The following is a 13,390-nucleotide window of genomic DNA, read 5'->3' as shown; positions in this document are numbered from 1 at the left end:
CATTACCCATTTTAACACTATAACACGTTTACTTTTTTAAACTTTAAATTTTGTGACGTCTGAACTCCACAATATTCAGATAACTAAAAATCGCAGCTATCGTCTTATTACTACTTTAAATTTACAACGGTAAATTCGATAGAAGTTAAATTAAAACATAAATACTTAAATTATTTTTTAAATATCATGGACATTATGTCATTCCAAAAGTGTCATTATGTCCATGGACTTTACGACACTTTACACATGGACATTATGACACTACCAAAATGACATAATGTCCATGGACATAATGTCATCTTTTGGAGTGACATAATGTCCATGGACATGGACATTATGTCAATGGACACTGTAACATGCCACCGATTCGGCACAGCCGAATATAGCTCTCTTACTTGTTTAAGTTAAAAGTAGGCTCAACTTTGTATTAACCGAAATATTCGAAAAATAAATTGAAATTTTATACTAAATTTTCCCCAGATTGGGTTACTTCTTATTTATTTAATTGAATTTTCGAGGATATGTTGCCTACAGTATATCCCCATAATTAAACGCCTTTCTCGCATATTTACCTGCTTAATTAAACATTTCGGGTAATTACCCGAACAAATTTTAACCCAAAATAAAAATTCCTCGTATATTTGCACATGTCAAACATACATACACGCAGCAACAAAAGTGATTTTTTTTAAGATAATTTTATGATCGGTTAAAAAATTTAAAGATTCGGTTTGTTGCAGATAAGGACGAATATTTGTTTCGGTTCTGAAAAAGAGTTTAGGCTGGACTCTAATAAAAGTTTAATTAATTTTAAGATACCGTTTCTACAGAGAATAAAAGGATCTTTTTAAGGTAATTTTATTCTCATACCAATATATGAAATATTGGTTTGATGTGAAAGGTCTATAAAAGGCGTTCTCAATGCCATATCTAATCGTGTAAATCCAGAAATATATATTTTTGCAAGTTTGTTCAAGTATGTTCAAGACACAAAATGTTTACCTAAAATATTTATAAAGTCATAAAATAATAAAGTTTATGTTATGTAGTTAGTAACCATATGTTTTCTTTTATCTCTTAAAATAAACAAAAAACATTAAAAATGTTAATCACAAAGAAAGCATGGCAAATAAATAAAAAAAATTATGTGAATTGTTGCAAATATTTTAGTTAAACAGAAATGTATGTTTTACAACCCATTGAAGTTATAGACTGTTAAATACTAAAGCAAAGCTTACACTTATTTTGAAATCCATATTGTAATTGTCTTTTTAAATGAAACACAGCTTTTTGGATAAAACATTATTTTATTTTTCAACATAATCTCAAGTCAAGCTCTATGTACTTTGTTCAACGTTTCACCGATTTTTGTATCCCTTACAAAATGTAAAATTTGTCGAGGTCATCAGAATAGGTATTTTTGTGAAATTATTCCATGGGTAGAGTCAAATCTCTTTCCGCTGAGACACTTCTTCAGGTTTGGAAACAAGAAATATTCATTGCTAGCTAAATCCGTAGAATAGGGCGGAAGTGGAAACTATACCTTTTTGTGGGCAAACGCGGCACCCATCAATTAAAATGGAAACCACTGAGCAATATGAGATGCCTATGGCTTCCACAATCCCTCGCACTTTCAATCTGTGATCGGCCAACACCGAATTTTGACGGGAGTCAACTGACAGATGGTTGTTGGCAGGAGGATATTAATTTTATGGAAACGAATATTACTTATAATACCAAAGGATAGCGCTAGGACACTAACGTTTCAAGATTTTCAGAAATTTCTTAATTAAGATAACGACAAGTTGTTACATACATGTGTATATAATTTCAAAATATGCTAATTATGTAGAAAATGCATTTAGATATTTATGAATTACACTTAAAGTATCTTTATTAATTTTTGAGTGAAAATATACGTAAGATGAAAATGTAAAAATCTCCATCCATTCATTAATGCCGTTAAGTGTGATTATACTTATATTTCATTTTTGGGTTAGGAAGAATATAATTGTGACAACACAAAAATATTATTTCTCCATTAAATATTCTGCTTTTAGAACAATATTTTACGTTCAGTTAAATAAACACTTTCAGTGGAAAATGGAATAAATCATTAAAATGTATCCCTTTTTTTTTACAAAGTTTCTATGTTTTACTTGTTATGTGGTACTGTTTGGGGACCAACGAAGGGTTTGGGCTGAAACTAATAAACAATTTTATTAAAAGCTTAACTTTTGTCTACATACGACTACCAAAAAACCTTTTGTAAGCAATTGTGACTTTAACTTTTACATTCCCAAGCGCATTAGTTTGTTTGCTTGTTTGTTGGCAACATTTTGTACCGTTGATACAGTGACATCAGTACTCCATCATTGTCATCATAATACATGGTCTACCTAAATGAGCAGATGATAGAGTAATAGATTACACACATTTAAACACACACACACACATACATATATATGTGGCATACACTTACACAGGCATACTCAGAACATATGATCTTTCAAAATTTTAACAATTTTCAATTATTTTTCCAACTTACATATGAAACAACTTGTATCCTGCGTATATTTTTTAAACCGTAGTCACATACACACTTAATTCTATAAGTGCTCACAGATAAATATACATCTGTGTACATAAAAACAAACATACATGAAGATATCGTCACCTAAAATGGAAAAGTTCTCCCGAACGTTAGGGTGAACTCCCACCTGATACCGGCCGTACCATAGAGTCTATGGAATAAACAATAAAGTGTATCAAAATCCCTATTTCACTTATTATTAATAGGGGCAGACTGTCATTCCTTTATTGGAAAATATGCTTAAAAAAATCAAATATAACCTAAAAATTTAAAAAAGTATACACTTATATTTTGTTCAAAAACATGCAATAATTAACTTAACAATTACACAACAGAGTTTCCACGAGATGGGACTCTTTAAATTATACTAACAATTAAATAGTTAAAGTTTTTAAATTTTAATTGTTCTTCGGAGGAAACGATGGATATATTAATTCTAACATTTTGATATTTTAAAAATAAATTTCGACCCTCAGTAGGCCCACCATATCTAAAAAACCATAAAAAGATCGAGCAAAATTAAAAAAAAATAAATCAATAAACCTGAATATCTCTTCAACTAATAGAGATAACCTACACTTGTAAGCGTATTTTTTGTAGATCTTCTCAAGGACTATTTATATTCAAAATTCCATAAATGGATTTTTTGCGATTTTTTTAAAAAATTTGAGACCCGAGGTGAGCAACTTTGAGGGGCTACTTACTTGCACCCATTAGCGCTACGAAGCTGAACGTAAATCAACTCGAAAACACCTCAAACCTTGTGAAAGTTCGTAACAATATCTCCAATAGTTCCCAAGATACCGAATTATTTCCAAAAAAAAAAAAATTTAAACCACTGTGCACTGTGCTAGTTGAAAAAACTGTAAAGCGGGGCAGCGGGGAAAAAACTGTCAAGAGATATACCGTTATTTCGAAAATGGAGGAGGTTGCACAACATATATTCCCGTAACTCAAAAACGGTTTAGTTTATTGAACAAACTGAAAAAACCGAACTTCAGCAACAAAATTACCTTTAAGTAAGAAATATAATTTTTTTTAGCGTACCCGAATTAGTTTAAGCCCCTCTTGACAGAAAAAATATCAATTTCGTGCATAGTGTTAGTGTTATCTTTAACAATAAATTTCAGTGAATTTATCAATAATATTTTAATTGGGAATTTAGTACCTTAAAACTAAAACCTATTAAAATAAAATTTTGTATTTCTAAAAATAAATGTTAATAATATGATTACTTTGGATCATAATATGATTTCATTGTATCATAATATGATTTAATTGGGTCATAAATATGATTACTTTGTGTCATATTATGATTGATTTATATCATAATATGATTATTTCAGAACATGTTATGATTGTATTGTATCATAATTTGATTATTTCAGAACATATTAGGGATGACAAAGTTGGTACAATTGTACTTTTTTTGGTACAATTCGAAGATGAAAAGTACCATGGCACACCAATGACTCATTTGGTTCAATTTTAAAATTATTTTTAGGTTAAAAAATAAATTTAAGCATTTTATTTTTGTATGCATTAAATATTTATTTAGTAAAAAGTTTCATTAATAAAATGCAATGTTTGTAATACATAGTTGTTGAAATAGGAAAGGAATTACTTCAGTTGATTATTATTTTTAATGTTAGACATTTTTGGAATAGCCTAAAACATTTTTTTGGAAAGGATATCGAGAGGCGCCTTAGAATCAGCAATGTACGGAAAAATGATAAATTTGTAAGGGAGAGAACATAAGCAGCGAAAGACATAAGTGTGAAATGCTTTAAAAAGAAGCTAAATTTTTGACTGGGATCTGCCTTACTTAGAAATGCCAAATAAAATTAAATAAAAACAAGTAAGAGTGCTATATTCGGCTGTGCCGAATCTTATATACCCTTCACCAAATTATACTTCAAAATTTTAAATATTTTTAGGTAAACAAAATTTAATTTTTTTCCAGTTGTTTTTTGAATTTTTTTAAAAAAAAAATTTTTCGATTGTTATTTTAAATTTTAAAAATTTTTTTTTTTTAAATTTACAAATTTTTTTTTTTTTTAAATTTTAAAAATTTTCTTTTGTTTTTTCAATTTTTTTTTTTAAAAAAAAAAAATTCGGGTTCAAAATTTTTTTCCCGATTTTGACCCATTGTAGGTCCAACTTACTTACTATGGTCTTATATACGTCGTTGCAAATGTCTTTGAAATATCTATCATTAGATATCCATATTGTCTATATTAATGTCTTAGTAATCCAGATATAGGTAAAAAATAGGTCAAAAATAGAGGTTGTCTTGGTTTTTTCCTCATATCTCAGCCATTTGTGGACCGATTTTGCTGATTTTAAATAGCAAAATTCTCGAAAGCATGTCTGACCGAATTATTGAAGATTTGGATCCCGAAGATATCTGGGGTCTTCAGAAAACTGATTTCAACAGACAGACAGACGGACAGACAGACAGACAGACAGACAGACAGACAGACAGACAGACAGACAGACAGACAGACAGACAGACAGACAGACAGACAGACAGACAGACAGACAGACAGACAGACAGACAGACAGACAGACAGACAGACAGACAGACAGACAGACAGACAGACAGACAGACAGACAGACAGACAGACAGACAGACAGACAGACAGACAGACAGACAGACAGACAGACAGACAGACAGACAGACAGACAGACAGACAGACAGACAGACAGACAGACAGACAGACAGACAGACAGACAGACAGACAGACAGACAGACAGACAGACAGACAGACAGACAGACAGACAGACAGACAGACAGACAGACAGACAGACAGACAGACAGACAGACAGACAGACAGACAGACAGACAGACAGACAGACAGACAGACAGACAGACAGACAGACAGACAGACAGACAGACAGACAGACAGACAGACAGACAGACAGACAGACAGACAGACAGACAGACAGACAGACAGACAGACAGACAGACAGACAGACAGACAGACAGACAGACAGACAGACAGACGGACATGGCTTAATCGACTCCGCTATCTATAAGGATCCAGAATATATATACTTTATAGGGTCGGAAATGAAAAATGTAGAAATTACAAACGGAATGACAAACTTATATATACCCTTCTCACGAAGCTGAAGGGTATAATAAAATTTACAAAACTAAAAGCTTAATTTGACTAAAGTTTTTCGATACTTATTGGAGCTGACAAAAACATCGTTCACAGTCAACCCGAAATTATTAATATGTGATAAAAGAGTTCATTGTCGTACAGCCGAAACATCGGAAGTTATAGTCATAAAATTTCTTATAAACCTATACAGATACAAAAAACATTTAAAATACAGAGCAGACATTCGAACCTTTTAGGGGAGAGAACGCAAAGTGGTCCAAATGCTCAATCTAGCCGGAAAAACTTTAAACAAATCAGAAAAATATAATTTTTTAGATTTTGGTTTCTATTGACGGTACCAAGACGGGGATACTTTCTAAGGGACATTAAAAACTAAAGATAAAATTTACATAAAAAATAAGTTTACTTCTGAAGGCAATGCGCCTCGCAGTACACACATTGTGAAGTTATGTCCATGGGAAATTTTATTGAAATCTGACTATTAGTTCCGAAGTTTCAGATTTATTTATTTGCAGTTTATGTGACGATATGTGAGTATGAACATTCACTCGACTTTGACCAGGTAAACATAATATTTTATGTTTCAGTTTGATATGGGTAAAATGGTTACTTTTATAGATTTACGTCAATGTTGCTCCAAAGTTACACACACATACTATTTGTGAGTAAGTATGTATGAGTATCTGTGTAAGTTAACATCATCCATTTATATATAAATGTAGTCGGATGTAATGTTTGAAAGGATTTATCTTTTTGTACCTTTTCGTCTATTCTTTTTGTTCTTGTGTATCTTTTATTTGCAACATTTTCCATAAGCTAAACGTATATTCGACGGATTAAAAGAGTTTATGCCTTTTAATATACGCAAATGTATAATTTTGTGGGTATTTTAAAACATTTTTGCGAATCTGTAAGGTTTAATACATATTTTGAATTCAACTAAATAGAAACAAAACTCGCTATTATACATTAAATTGTTTTAGCCCTTCGACTATCTTCACCAATAAACATTTAAAATTTTAAAACCAAGTGCAGTTAAAATGTGGTTTATCTTAACAACACAGACATTATTGTTACCTATGAAAACAATTTAAAAAGTTGAATGTTGAGTGAAAATTTTATGGATATGATGAAAATTAGTTTGACATATATGTAAGCATCAAAATATACTAAATATTTGCAAAATTTACTAAATATAATTTGGTTTTGACATTTTGGTCTAACATATGGGCAATTCCACGAGAATCGCTACCACGACTGGAAAAACAACAAGTAAGAAAGTATGGTCGGGCTTGACCGATAAAAAACACTAATGCCCGTAATTTCAACAAATAGATATCTACGGTGTAAAATACCTAGCAGATAAATTTACCTAAAAGGTAACTTGACATTCATTGCAAATCAATATCTACGGGTAAAAATTACAAAAAATGTTTACTCCATAAGTAAGTAAGCACTGAAGGATATCTATTTGTTGAAATTACGGGCATAAGTAAAAGAGCAAAAACATTCTTCTTTTAAAATTTCAATAATTTATTTTTTTGAGTGATTTTCGGAAGTGGGCCTTATATGGGGGCTATGACTAATTATGGACCGATCACCATGAAATTAGGTCTATAGGTGTGATTTATGTCTATATGAAAGTTTACTATGTTGAATTTTGTGAGTATACCAAAATTTTTAAGCGATTTATGCACGTTAAAGTGATTTTCGGACTAATTATGGACCGATCGTAACAAAATTTAGTGACATGAATTTTGTATATATAAAACTTATTTGGAGCGCAATTTGTGGAGATACATTTATAAATTAAACATTTATGACCGATAAAGTCCAATTTCGGAAGGAAATTTGTATGGGTGCTAGGTAAAATAATGGACCGATTTCAGCCAGTTTCAATAGGCTTGGTCCTTGGGTCGAAAAAATAATATGTACTAAATTTCATCGAAATATCTTCAAAATTGCGACCTGTACTCTGCGCACAAGGTTTACATGGACAGCCAGCCAGCCAGCCAACCAGACGGACGGACAGACATCGTTTAATCGACTCAGAAAGTGATTGTAAGTCGATCGGTATACTTTAAGGTGGGTGTTAAAATGTTGCTATGTAAAAGTAGATCTAGAATTGTTCCTTTTAGTGTAAAAATGCGATTGTTAAAGTTTTAGCTCAATCGGACTTTGCCTTCCCATGCCGAAAGTGCTTCGAAGTTTTAAAATTACTACTTTTTCTAATTTTAACCTCACTTATTTTCTCAACTATTCTGGCATTTCTTAAACTTTACGCCATTTTGCAACATCTACTAGTTAATTTTTCATTTCTAATCATGTATTACAGCAGAAAGTAAAAATCTGGAAATCCCAATTTAGGTTTAGACTTGTCGCTTGTAAAGGTACTTACAGAGAAATATTAATTTAAAGTTTGTTGTTGCAATATTGGTAAGCAAAGATGAACAACTTCTGGGAATCTCCGCTTTAAAGAATAGCACAGGTATCAGTCAGGTAGAAGCTGATAGCGATAGCCTTTTTGAAAACTTCAGGACTCTTTCGGAGCTAAAACTTTTACAACCGTATTTTTACACTAAAAGGAACAATTCCAGATGTGAGCACTTAAACATTTTAAGAAAAAAAAGTTCCCCTTTCACAAAAACCACCCTAATGTAAACATTTGTCCTATAAACAGGGTGATTCAATATGCACCATTTTATTATTTGACTGAAAAGTAGGATTTTGTAATAAATTTTGAAAATTCAATCGCTTATAATTTTTTATTTCCAAAAGGGATTTTTATGAAGTAAACGGTTTTCGTTAAAATGGCTTCATAGCTTTAATTTCAATGCAGATATATGTTTCCATTACTTTTGAAATTGCTTTCATATTACTTTTTAAAAATGTGTTAAATTGTACATAAATTTAAGGTTTGATGGAATAGAACCTTATGGAATTCCTAATATTGCATAAAATGCCTAGTACCATTTTAAAGTACGCACTATCTTCTTTATTTTTATACCTATTTCGTTTTGCTATTTTTTGCTCGTTTTGAGCTTGATAAATTTTTCTAACTCAAGTTGATGTTTATACTCTATACCACCATAAATGATGAGCAGCAGAACAAAAGGTACTTTTTGCACATTTAAAATTTTTGGGAAATTGACTTTTATTTATTTCGCCCCTTAAAAACTGCATGAACCTGGAAATGGTAACAAGTTACTTTCTTATCAATAGATACATCTAACCACATTAAATATTAAGGATGTTTGATATAAAACCATTTTAATATCGGAAATATCACCTTTTGTTAAAAAATAAAGAAAAAAAATACGTTTTGTTAAAAACAAAATTAAAAAGTATATTTTTTATGCGTTTTTTTAAACGATAATATTTTAAATTAATGTGTTATTGGGTCGAATTTTTTCGAAAATGGCGCTGGAAGAACCGTTGGCGTCAATTCGGTTTGACGCCCTTATACTTTTTTGTGGGGCTACTCCAAAAACTGTGTATACGCGGATAACCCCTTAACGTTGAAGCATTTAAAAACCAACATTCGTCATGTTATTGCCGAGATACCGCCTGAAATGTGCGAAAAAGTAGTCGAAAACTACCTCAAAAGGATCGACTGCTGCAACCAATCTAGAGGCGGTCATTTGAATGGCAAGGTCCAAGCATTATAATGAAATAAAAATTTCATCGAAATCTTAGCTATGTGTGTGTTTTATTTACCTTTACTTTTGAAACCGAAAAATGGATAACCTTTTACATGCATGAACATCTGCAATGAATTCAATAATTAGCTGAAATAAATACTTTTTATTTATGTGAGAGCTACATATAACGACGTGTAACCAATTATATGACGTTATGCTTAACATCAATGGAATATTACGGTTACTCGTATTTATATATGTATCTACCACTTGATTCCCTTTTTTGTTTTTGTTAACATAATATAAGCGCAATGTATTGCGACCACAGATCGAAATAATAAATTAAAATAGAAAGAAAAAAGTTCATAAATAAAATAATAAATAAGTTTTGCTTGATATTCCATGAGAGTTGAATAAAACTTTGACTGCAGGAATATTCAGAGCGTTTAATATGAAAGTGTTGACTATTAAAAAGGAATTGTACAAGTGGCAGGAAAACATTTCAGGAGACTAAGTATGAGCCGGAACTGTGCATTAGTGAGGAAACCCCTTCCCCAAGTAGTATCTGAGCATTATGGTGGATTGTTGAATGAAATGTACTGTTGGAATATTCATACGTACATTATTACATACATATGTATGTATGGCTACATAGGAACATGTTTATTTATGTCTATGTATGCAGTTGAAGTTTTTAAATTTACACATTCAGATACAAAAATACATACTTACATGCCCATACATTCACACAAATAAATTGTTATCAGTAGTCAACGATTGCTTTCGCATAAATGCTCCCTTTATGCCATTTCCGCTTTGTTTTCCACAACAACTCTCTAAAGTTAAACTAATGTATTTTATGGCTTTAACATCAAATGCTTGTTGGCATCAAAAAACTCCTACACTTCCCCAAACCTACAACTCCCAACTAAAACACTTGGTTTGAAAACAACCAGTCAGCCAGTCAGCCAGCAAACCAGCCAACCAACTTTAATTCATTATTTTACGATACTGTTCAATTGTTTACACCAACTCAAGTGGAATTTTATACTTACATTCATTCATTCGTATATTCATACAAACATAGTTGAGAATTAAAAACGTACTCGAACTTTGAACATCTCCTCCACACACATACATAGATACTTCATATTACCAATGCTAACAAACAGGCATAGCACCAACATAAACCCCAACATCACCACAACCATCTCCATCAACATTTCAATCTTAATTTAATTTTTTTTTGTTTTGTTTAATGGTTCAAATAAAAGTTTAATATTTATAATTTCAGAATTATTATACCCTATACTAAATTACATGGGGGCATTTTTTAAACTCTTAAACTTAGGCTTTATTTTTGAGTAGGTTTTACATTGTACAATTATTAATTGTTCTGTTATAAATAATGAAATTACATTTTGAGAGGTAACTTTACTTTATTTAAAACTATTGTATAAAAACTTGGATCATTAAAAAACATTTATAAATTCAAAACTATATATGTAAATATCTGGAACTGCAATGCCAGAAAAAAAACGTTTCTGTAAAAGTTTCGCTGTTGAAAGTTTATTCCCTTTGAAAAACTTCAGGTTGATAAAATGATCAACGAGCTATTCCAAAACATTATAAAAAGGCACCATTTTGTAAAATACTTAAAAAATGTTCTCATTATATTTGTCAGCATGGAAATACATAATTAGATTCTGAATTTCAACTAAACAATTACTTTTCCTATTTCCATAAAATTTATTCAGAATATGATACCATTGCGCCATTTAAGAATTGAAGCTGGCAGACTTGAATTTATGCTTTAATTTCATTCAATTGGACCAAATACAGCGTAGTCGTGGCCAACATATGAATGATAATAAAATTATCTTTACAAATTAAATTTCAGTGATTGTTTTTGTTCGTTACAAACCAACTCCTGAAAATTTCGAGTCGAATAAAAAAAAATCAGCTAAATCGCAAAATATTTATTTTGGTCTATATCCCACTCGCATCTCACTAATCGACCAAAAGGATCTTCAACAAAAATATCTCAGCTTTTGTTTGAGATAAAAAAAATTTAAAAAAGGATCGATCCATTTGAAAAAAAAGCCAACAATGTTTTTGATTTTGCAAAAAAAGTCAAAAATTGTATTTTGATAGATATCGAATTCGCATCCCACAAGCGACCAAAGGTTTTCAAGAAAAATATCTAAGCTTTATTTCAAGAAAAAAGGCCCATTTAAAAAAAAAGTCAAAAAAGTTTTTGTTTTCGGAAAAAAATATTAAAGAAAGATTGAAGAAATAGCTATCTAAACTATTTGGGACACATTTTGCTAAGAACAATAGGTAATAAGTTATATGGATAAGAAAAAACACCTGCTGGTCAAATTTTGACTCCTTTTAACTCAAAGAGTTCTAGACCAATCTTGTTGAAAAATTGTGTTTGAGTTATAGAATAGAACTAACCTGGGTGCAAATTTCATCCTGATCGCAAGACATCGATTTCAATGACATGAAATGTCCCATATACTATGGTTGCCAGTTTTATTTTTTACAAAAAGCGGGACTATTTTCAAAATCGGTGAAAAATGGCGGGATTTTCAAAACTTACGCGGGACAAAAAATAAGAATAAGATGCCATTATTTGAAACTAGATATTATAATTTTCCCAAATTGTTTACACAGTGTGCAGCTAAGAATGAAGTAGAAATTCCTGGGTAGTAATATTGTTTTTCTAATATTTGCCATACACTTCCAAAATCATGAGTTACGGGCAAAAAACCGTATCCGTTAGATGAATTAATGAAATGTTCATTACCATAGACTTCGCCCTTGTTCCAAAATAATAACATGCACCATATAATGGAAAACCAGCCAGCATATGGATATAATGGATCTTGGCCATTCTCACCCCCCAGTTTGGTGAACATTGGTAAAAAAAATCATCCAGAAAAAATTTTAGGTAAATCGCTTGGGGTTAAGACGTGCCGCAAGCCCTTTGAAGTTTGGAGATGCATTTACAAGGGGAAAAAATGCATTTTTTTTTAGTTTTTGTAAAAATTTTGTAAGAAATTACTTTTGCAATTTAATTTAAAAGAATATAAATGTGTACGTAATTGTCGTTCTAATGAGAAATAAAAAGCAGAAATTGGTCAAAAAAATGAGTTGTTAATCGCTTACACGATTTTAAATGAAACAACATGTTATAGTGTCAAAATGTGACTGAGTATTTTATTCCAGATTTTGTTCTCTATGCCTTACATATATTCATAACTTTTACTCCGATTCCGTATCTGATAATTCCATTTGCTCCTCATTACTTTCCACATGAAATACTTCTTGAATCCAGTTGTTATTGTCAGCATTTGTGAAAAGATGTTCCGTACCAATTTGAGCTACAAGTGAACCAATATACAAGCGGTCAAAAATCAATATCTCCAAAACTAAAAAAGCTAGGGTCTTCAAAATTTGTCACCTCATAGCATGCCCGAAGAACTTAAAATTGGAAAATTTTTAAGAAAAAATATTAACAACTGTAGCCACAGTAGCCCTTTGACCTTTGAAGGGTTAATTGGCTTTTAGATTTGTTTTATATGGATTTTTGAAATAAAGTATTTCAGTATGAAAATTCGTTTGTTTTAAACAATTTTAGTAAATTTGTATTCTATTTTAGTTCGTATAATTCAATACACTGAAAAAAAAATAAATTAAAATGTTATACAAAGTTATATAATGCACTATGAGGTATTACTAATGGTGTTTTCTTTTCCGAAACAAAATGTTGCCTATATATTTTGTACCATTTATTAAAGGTTACCCATACCCTCAAAATGTGTTGCATTTTCAACGATCACAATAGAACAAAAATCATTACCATTTATGCAATTTTCTTTTATGTAGCTTTTAAATATTACAAATCCATACTTTTTTCTTACATAAAAAGTGGTGCATTTCTAACCCTTCGATAAAATTGACGGTGAAACATGTAGCATATATTTTGGGTTTCAGTATAACATTATTAGAAAATAACA

This window comes from Calliphora vicina, chromosome 5 (genome assembly GCF_958450345.1).
Source record: "Calliphora vicina chromosome 5, idCalVici1.1, whole genome shotgun sequence".
NCBI classification, from domain to species: Eukaryota; Metazoa; Arthropoda; class Insecta; order Diptera; family Calliphoridae; genus Calliphora; species Calliphora vicina.
This window is presented reverse-complemented; position numbering follows the sequence as displayed.